The sequence below is a fragment of the Haliaeetus leucocephalus genome, unplaced genomic scaffold (genome assembly GCF_000737465.1).
Source record: "Haliaeetus leucocephalus isolate CR32 unplaced genomic scaffold, Haliaeetus_leucocephalus-4.0 Scaffold162, whole genome shotgun sequence".
Lineage (NCBI taxonomy): Eukaryota > Metazoa > Chordata > Aves > Accipitriformes > Accipitridae > Haliaeetus > Haliaeetus leucocephalus.
Genome location: NW_010972598.1, coordinates 12,740,777 through 12,750,356, shown reverse-complemented (window position 1 = coordinate 12,750,356; position 9,580 = coordinate 12,740,777).

Genomic DNA, 9,580 nt, shown 5'->3' with positions numbered 1-9,580 from the left:
GCTCAGGACACTTTGACAAAGCCCTGGTTTCAGCACACGGGTATTCGGCAAGGCTGAAAAAGCAGATAGACACCAGCTGAGACAACCCCAGCCCAAACATCAGCCTTTCTCCAGCGCAGCGGGCCACGGTCACCACCCACGTCCCATTTACGTGCAGCTGAGTTGCCAGGAGCATCTGGCTGCGACATCTCCCAAATTTCACATCTGAGCACGGCTAAAAAAGTCACGTTACTGTTGTAGAAATCCTGCACACGTTGGTGCCCGGCTCAGCTTTACCATCCGCTAGTCAACTTTGCAGCAGCTAAGGGTTTCCTCTGCCATCCAAATAGCAAATAACCCTCTGCTCTGCTATTCAAACTGCTAGAAAAAGCTCATTGTTTGCCTTATAGAGAGCAAAATCTTCCCTATAACCTGAATTTCCAGCAATTTCCTAAGCAGACACCGACCGAAAGGCCAGTGGGAGCAGCACACATCCCGCTGTGTGGCCGGGCTCTGGCAAGATGCAAGTTTTTTCAGCATCCCCTGATATTCAGCTGATGGGCACGATATGAACGAATGAATAATACAGTGGTTTTTCTAAATTTCATGTGTGCTCAGAGAGGTCTGATGTGCTCTGGCTGCTTGTCACGCAGGCGGCAGTTCCTTACCGAGGTTGTAAATGTTGTTTTAATGCGGTAATAAGCTTCTCGCACGCTGAGTGAAGGATTAGCCACGTTCCTTGCCCTAAGTGCCTTAAAAGTGAGCCAACTGTCCCAGCTTACTGCCGCTTTCAACATCCCAATGCTCGGCTGAGATCTGAGCTCCCAAAAAATCCTGTTCACCCGGGGATAAGTCTAACTGAGGCAAACTAAGGATGGATTTGGTTTAAGCAATGACAGGAAAGAAAACATGGAGATGCTCTCTTCTGGTGAGGTATTTTGGGCTCCCAGCTCAGATGTAATTTGATTCTACAGACAATTATTGACAAAATCTCAAGAAGTTTGGGATTTGGGCATCCTGGCAAAGGGCAAAACTGAAGCTCAGTGTTAATCCCTACCGAAACCCCTCCCGGCTGCCCTGCTGGGAACGGGGCGAAAGCTGCGTCAGCCCTTGCACAGCATCACTCCAGAGGATTTCTCATGCAGCTCCGGGACTGTCAGGAAGCGATTAAGAAAGCAAAGGAAATAAAAGCAAGTCAAAGAGTTTTGATCCCGCTCACCCTCTTCCCCCCGTGGCGCTGACGCCGGAGAGCAGGATTATTCAGGGTCCCCTTTGAAGCCACGCTTGCGTCAAAGGACGGCACCTGAAAATGAGGAATCATCGCGATTCCAGCCCGGATTCGGTGGCAGAGAGGAGCAGGGGCTGATTCGGGGCAGAGCCTCGTCTCTGCAAACTCTTGCGTGGTTTGTTCAGTCACTGTCACCCCAGTGCAGCTGTCCCTAACACAGCGCGTTTCCCAGTACTGCTACGGGGATTGCACTGGGCAGCAAGAAAACCAAAATCGGTCTATGTACTTACACCCAAGCTGGGCTTAAACCACTTCACGGCTGAGCCGGCAAAGCACATCATGATCCACATCCCCAGCTGGGGAGCTCAGCCCCGCCGTGTTCAACTGCGCCCAAAAAACTACTCTCGAGCATCACAAAAAGACGCGTTTCGGAGAAAACAGGCAACCGAAAGGTTGATTTCTCCAAACCCACCCAAAAAGCCAGGGGTATTATTTGCTTTCCTCCCCTCTCTCCTCCTCCCGGGAGGCTCCGATGTGTTTTCAGCTGGTTCGGCCGCCCCCGGAGCCGGCGCGCAGCCTGACGTCACCCCCGCGCTGCACCTCCAGCTCCCATTTATGCTGGCAACGCTCTAAAGATAGATCCGAGCAAAGATTATCAGCCCGAGCGGTATTAATAGGAGGCAGCTGCTCTTTAAAGAGGCTTTTAAATAATGTAAAGAAACTTTGTTGTATTTTTAAAAGCCTTTTAAGTGAGCCAAGCTAGCCCTCCTCTTCTCTCGCACCCCCCCCACCCCGAGCCCACGTGCACCTGCACCCAGGCGATGTGTTGGCCCCGAAAGGTGCCATTTTGTCACCCTGCTTGGTCAAAAGCCGCTCTCCCACCGGCGTGGGCCGGCGGACATGGCTCCATCCCTTTTTCAGCCCAAAGAGAGGGTGGTGGCAGGTTTGCAGAGCCGGGAAGGGGTGAGCCGAACCCCCCCAGCTGCTGCGCCGTGCCAGCTTCAACCAGCAGCCTCTCAAAAAAAAAAGCCATCTGCAGAGCTAGTTTCAAGGAAAACACAGTGAGATGCCCAAACCGGCACTGAGGAGAGCAAATACATCCCCGTGGGTCAGCGGGGTCATACCCGGGGTCTTCCCCACGCTGACAGCCCCTCGCACTCCCTGCTCTGCCGTGGGACCACGCAGGCGGCACGGCCACGAGCCTTGGGACGGGCTGGTGAGACGGGCCAGCGTCCCGCTGCCGTGTCTGCCGGCTATTTTAATGGCACGAAGGGAAAAATAACACAAGATCTCGGTCTTTCCTCCAGCCAGCGCCGGCTGCCGGGGCCGTGCTTCAGCCAACTAAATGGCTCCCTAGCGCAACACCAGCCCGAGAAAAGCGTGAAAGGCAAAAAAAATAAATATTGTGAAACTCGCGGCTGTAGAAACCAGCTGCAGCTGCCGACGGCCACATCTGGCCGCCGTGGCAGGGACCCGCTCGGAGCTTGGGGCAAGCGGGCAGAGGCAGCGTCTCCCCTGCCTGCCCCGTTTGCCGGGGACAGGAGGGGGGTTCTGCCCTGGGTACCCCCTGGCAGGAGCCGTGCGGTCCCCGCAGCATCGCCGTTCCTCTGCTCGGTAACCTCATCTCCCCGTTAACTGAATAATGGAGTGAAACCTTAGCCGTGCTGCTCTCAGCCCGAACATAAAACCCTCCAACGCAGCGCAGGCTCCTGCTGAACGCTGCTTGGGGTTGTCTGCGCCGAAAGGGGAGCGGGTACCCCGTAAATCCCGTCTTTATATAAAACCGGCGAGTGTCCGTACGACACCGAGGGCAAAAAGGGTCCGGGTTTGGGCCGGAGCAGGCAGAAAACACTGCAGCAGGGACACCGACCTGCTGCCTTCTGGCCCTGGGCACAGCCGAGCTGCAGGGGCGATGCTCGTGCCCGCGGGCAGCGGATGCCTGCGGTTGTTAGAAATAGATGCCTGCCGCACGCCATTACTCTTAAAGGCCAAAGCAGGGCAAAATTTATTGCCGTGACTTGAAAAGAGATGAGAGCAAATCTTATCGGAGTGGAATAAACGTTACTGCCCATGCAAACAGAGGCGGCAAGGGTGCAAACGCTGGGGATTTGTGCCCGCGCGAGAAGCGGAGCGTGGGTACGGTCGCTACCTGCCTGCATCTCCGCTGCCTCCGTCTGGGACAGGGGGACGCGGTCCGGGTTTGGGACTGGGCTCCCAGGAGACTCCGACTCTCCCAGCCGTCAGGCCAAGACCCGTGGAGGAGTTTCTGACCCTCGATGTGCACAATTCACACACTTGTGTTTTTAAGGAGGCTTTTCCTTTTGGCAGCCTTTTAGTTGAAAGCGGAAAATTACACGGCTCACCCTCGGAGCTGATGGCCGTATCATTAATCATGATTTTTTTTATTTTTTTTTTTATTTAATTCCAGAGAGGATGCCACAAACGTGAGCACCAAATGGGCTGCTCGGATTGACCTCCGATTGCTTTGACACGTATTTTGCTCCAGCTCAGGAAGTTGCTCACAGCCAGTTTATGTATTTTAAGGGTGGGTAGATTGACAAATAGGAAATCTATCACATGTAATAGCTGATAATGCATGATGCATTTCCCCCTGCCCTGTGAATTACTTGAGGCTGCATTTTATTTAAATATTATCATGCTGAGGGTTTCAGCGTGTGGCATCCACAGATGACATCAGAGAGAAAAAAATTAAGCAATTCTCCTTATTTTAGGAGCTTATTTAGTCCAGATATTTTAAGTTACTTTTTTGGCCCAGTATCCAAGCGATCTTTCTTCAATCTAAATAAATGTCTCCCATTAAAAAAAAAAAAAAGGCAAAACAAAACAAAACACAAACCCAACTGATGTGGTGAGCCCCGCAGTTGTTCCAAAGCAGAAAGCAAACCCAAGCACGTTTGCCAGGCCCCGTCCGCCTGCTTAACCGAGCCTGTCAAAACCAATAATAAAGAACACTTGCGCCGTGCTTGATCTTTGCAAACCGCGGGGCAGCTTGCGATGGGGACATACGGAGAGCGTGGGGGGGGAGGAGGAACCCCCTTTTTTAAGTGAGGATGTTGAGGTTTGGGGTTCGGGGAGGTGAAGTTGGGAGGGCGGGCGATAACGAAACTCAGCTTTTCCCTAATCCTGCACACTTTTCCAAAATGCCTCTCTCGGGTGGCTCGGAGGGTGCTGGAGGATTTTGCCCCCCCACTTACACAGCTAGAAGGCGGGGGGGGGGGCACATCTCGGCAATGCATTCGGGATGCCGCTTTGCACGCTGAGCGTCCGAGAGGCACGGACCGAATTCCCCCTTCCCTGAGGAGCATTTGCATCCCAAACACCCCATACGTTTCCCATCACGTCTCATCCCGATTTTCCTTGCCGTAGCCCTTTTTTTTTTTTTTTTTTTTTTTTTTTTTCCCACTTACCACTGTGCTCACAAGACCCCTCAGCCCCCTGCTCCTGGGGGGTTAAATACCCCCTTGGCTCCTGTCCCAATAACCCAGCCAGGAGGGCTGCAGCCTGGCGAAGCAGCAGGATGCAGCTGTGGGAAGCCTGAGGATGAGTTTGGGATACTCCGACCCTAACGGAGCTGCTGGTGGGAAAGATGATAGACTGGGCTCCTGCTGGGGCTTACTGGGAGCTGTGGAGGAGGCTGGAAGGGACCAGCGTCAGTCGCCTGCGGTGCCTCCTGCTCTGCCCTCACTGCTCAGCAAGCTGCAGGGTGATGCACTTCTTTTTATTTCCCCAATTATTTTTTTTTATTTTTTATTTTTCTTTCCCCAGCAGCTCTGCTCCCTGCCCAAGGCGCTCAGCCACGGCTCTTGTGCCATCTGCTGACCAAAGGCCGCCGGCTCCAGGGCAGGACCCAGCACCCAGCACCCAGCACCCACTCAGCCTGCCTGCACCCACCTTCTCCCCTCCGGCAGCCCCCAGGTGCCTCCTTCCCTGGTCTCGCTCCCGCCGCCACCTCCTGCCCAGCCCTGACTTGAAAGGATCCCTGGGAATTTGGGTAAATCCCAGAAAGTCCAAAGATGGGAAGATTCTGCTCCTTGGTCATCCATCCCTACGGCCACCCAGGCGGCCCCAGCGGCAGAGGAGGATGGGGAAAGGCTGCACCCTGGATGATTTTTTGGGGGAGAAAGGGGATAAAAGCAGAAAGGGTCTGGCCAAAATGTCTAGGTATAGAATCATTTAGGTTGGAAAAGACCTTTAAAACCATCAAATACAACCCTAAATCTAACACTGCCATGTCCAAATGCTGGGAAGGGGCAGGCCAGTGGCTGCAAACCCTCGGCGGGGAGACTCTGCTCCTGCTCAGCATCTTCAGCCCCGGCGATCGCCCCAGCGCAGCCCCGCACATTGATGCTGTAACACGCACAAAGGCAGAAATTTGTCCGCCCGCTGCAAACCAGAGGTTTACACTCTTCATCGCCGAAATACACGGGGGAAGGAGCAGGTAGCCCCGACGGTTTGATGAAGGATGCTTCCTACAGCTGTCTCCTTAGAAAAAGTGACAGACAAGAACCCAGAATGTAATTGTGTGAGTTCAATTTTCCTCCATCTGCCAGCACTGGGGGACACTGAATTATTCATGACATTTCACCAAAATAATCCCTTTTAAAAATAACTCCCCTGCATAAAAGACGGTGAGAGCACTTCTAGCACCGACCAGTATTTTTATCTCCCGAGCGTGACACAGCAAACCCCCAAACCTGAGCAATTCCTGCCCATACCCACCGCTGACCCACTCCTCTTTACCAGCGTGGGTGACAGAGCACGGGGGGATTTTTCCCCCCCCTGCTTTTCAATGCTCAGCTTTGGAGTTTAGAGAAGCAAAGCTGCACATCTCCTGTGTCCAAGCAGAGGGCACTGCTGTCTAATGATTTGAGCCAGGGCTCTGCTTTAAGTCAATCCCAAAGTCCTTCTGGCACAGAAAACCTCTCCCGCCAGCAGATATTGCTGTAGCAGCAGCTGAAAAACCCTCTCTCCATTTACTTCCCCTGATTTCAACAGGTCCCCAAAACTCCAGAAATAATAGATAAAATAATCGGTGATAAAACCCAGTCCAAGCAGAGCACCGGGGAAGGGCTGGCTTGTCTCAAAAGGGTAAGAGCTGGCTAAAATGGAAAGAAAAGAGATAAATAGAGGGCAGGAGATGACAGCCTGCCCCAATTCTGCGCTTCGTCCCATCGAGATGTCCTTCCACCCTGCCCGCACCCACCGCCGGCCTCTGCCACCGCAGCAGAGACGTGGCCTTCGTCCCGGAGCCAGGCAGAAAGCGGGTTCTCCGTGAAAACTTGCTAAAGTTTCAAAGTTATTTTTATTCCACGGATTTTGAAAAGCAGCACATTTTCCTGCCTTTTTTTTTTTTTTTTTCCCTCTCCCTGATGTTTATTAGAAAGCCTTGGAGAGGGAATCTGCTTTCTCTCAGCCGCAGGCCACTCACTCTCTGCCATTGCTTCTATCTTCTACTGCTTTTTGTTTTATTTCACTCATGAAAAAGGACAGAAAGTAGCTGGGAAAAAGAAGGGGATATAGAAAACCCTTTTAAGTTTCATTTCAGCTGCTTCAAAGCATTCGCAAACTCCTTAGAGATGCCTATACACGTGCTCCGTACTTGCAACCCCCCGTGCATCCACCTCACTCATTATTCCCTTTATTCCCATTATTCCCATTAGTCAATATTCCCATTATTCCCTCGCTCTGAGCACTTTAAAAACAAAACCTTCTGGCAGGGCAGGAGTGCCTTGGGAGCGCCGGCTGCCCCATCGCGCTCCCGGCCAGCAGAGTCAGGTTTCCAGGGCCTCGGATGCTCCTCCGACATCACATCGGGATCCTGATGCGTCCCAGCGATAGCTGCCAGAAATCAGATACTTTGGGAGCTGCGGTTGTGCTGCTGCCATAGAAATCCTCCCGTTTAAACACCCGACGGCGGCTAGAAGCAGCTTTCTCCTGATTTCATCTAACCTAGTTAAAAAGAGGAGTAATGTCCCTGGAGAGTTGTAATAAAATTAACTTGCCAGTCAAAAAAGAAGCTGATGATTTATGATCACTTGTGATAGATCCTCTTAGTCTTCTTCCCAGAAATCCCCCAGTGGCCTCTGGCTGCCAAAATGCAGCGGCCGAGAGCCACGGTCCATCCCCGGCACTGCGGCGAGGGCCCGGTGCCCTCACGGGTGCCGATGTCCGCGGCACCGGGAAATCTCCCGGGCACGGGGCAGGGAGCGGGGCCGGGGCTGGGCAGGCTCGGCAGCAGGTTTTGGCAGGGAATTGCCTGCGGAGATGATTTACAAGCCTCATCCAAAGCCTCCAGATGCTCCAGAGGCCGTCGGTGCTCTGCAAGCAAGGGAGGGCTGGATGCGACCCGTGGGGGCACACGGAGCGGGATGGGGAGAAGCCAGCCCAGCCCCACGGCCGTCGTGGGCACGAATCCTGCCCTGCTGCCAGCTGCCCTGTGCTAAACTCTGTTTTCCTTCACTCTCCTCTTTGACTCGACCCACCCAGTACTTCATCTCTCCGTGGGTCCTTGAGAGCCAAACTCCAGCCTCTCCATTAATCTCAGCCGCACCGAGTCATTAGGGGCGGATAAAGCTACTCACCCCAATTCCTTCCTGCTCGTCTCGATCCCAGCCAAGCATTTTACCTTGGCGCCGGCTGCCTCCCACCATCAACAAGCCAAGGTGTAATGTTACTGTCTGTTTGCTCTCGCCTTTTGGTGTTTTGAGTCCCAAACAAGCCATTTAGACGTGGCAATGAATCCAGCCGGGGGCTGGGAAGGGGCTTTGCGAATAGGGCACAGCTCTGGACTTGGAGAATGGGTTTGCGGGAGCTGATCTTGTCCGTGGGGACCACGGCGAAGGGCTGCAGGGAGCACACGGCCGCTGCCGTGGCTGGCACGGGCAGGAGACTCCAGCCCAAGGAGCCTGGGCTGGTTTAAGTGAGCTGCAGTGTCATTCCTGTATGGGATTAGGAATTTTGGGGTCTGGGCAGCAAGAGCAACAGCCCCCAAAAAAGGGGAAAAAAACCAAACCAAAACAAAAAAAACCCTCCAGGTATCCTTTCAGCATGCAAAAGTCACACTGCAAAATTCACACTCCTACCAAGCGTAAAGAGAGCAGGATCAGGCCCGCAGGAAGGGACAGCACAACTTGAAGCCATCTCAGAGGAGGGAAAAGCATCGCCACACACCGCGAAACCCTCCCGGGGAAGGTGAGCTCGGTGTTTCTCACAATGTGTTTGGTCCTAATTCCGACTTTACCCTGGAAAATAAGGCACCGTGTGCAGGGGTTTCCCACGGGCGTGAATGGAGACAGAGCTAAAAACATGGACGACGGGGGCCAGGAATGAACCCGGGCATTATGCAGAAATGAGGACCGGGCTGTGGGGCTGTGAGCACTTTCCTCCCCAAGCCACTGTATTTATTTTCCCTCCTGTTCCAGCCCCTCACTTCCTTGCCTGCATTTGGGTAGTTTATTTATTCAGCCTCCCCTAACAGTCCGGTTTGGCTATTTCGGTGGTGCGAGAGATACCGACCCAACCCAGACAAAAACTAGCTCTGCTCTGTCAGGGCTATCAGCAAACACCAGCCCCTGAGGCCAGCTAGGAATTTTAATTGAAATAGCCGGTCACTGGGCCCAGATAAGGCCCAGCATCACCCCACGGCCAGTGGGGCTCCCCACGGGGCTACCAGCACCCAGCCCTGCACCCCAAACTCATGCGAGGGACCCCATACCCCAGTGGGGATCTGCCAGCTCAGTGCCCACCCGCCAAGGCAGCACTGGGACCAGACTGGGAGGGAACTGGGGCCCAGAGCAGCTGCCGGTGGGCAGCCCACATTGGTGGGGGGTCTCGCAGCATCATCCCCCCCCCCGCTCCTTCCCCGGCCCGCAGGAGCTAGGTGGTCTGCGCCCCTTATCAGCCCTTATCTCCCAAAGCCGCTCGCTAATGTGACCTTAATGGAGCTAAAATCAACTCGATTTGTTTTATTGGGGTTTTTTTTTATTTTATTCTTTTATTTATTTTCTTTGTTTTATTTTGGCTTAGCCCCAAATTCCACCCCCGCCCCCCCTTCTCACTTCCCTTTTTGTTTTGGAAATAGAGAGGGGAAGGGGTCTGAACGGATCTGAAGCGGGGGGGACACAGACAGCCCACGGGGAACCGTGTCCGGCCCAGAGCACCCTGGGCGACCCAAAGACCCCCCCCACGGGTGACCAACCCTCCTTTCCCTGCTCCCCCCAACCCCTGGGACCCCCCCCGGGGCAGGGTCTGGGGGTGGTGCCTGGTCCAGCAGGAGGGTCAGAGGCGGGGAGAGGGTCCCAGAGCTCACATACCACCACCCCCCCCCATTTAACCCCCCCTTCAACCTCCCCA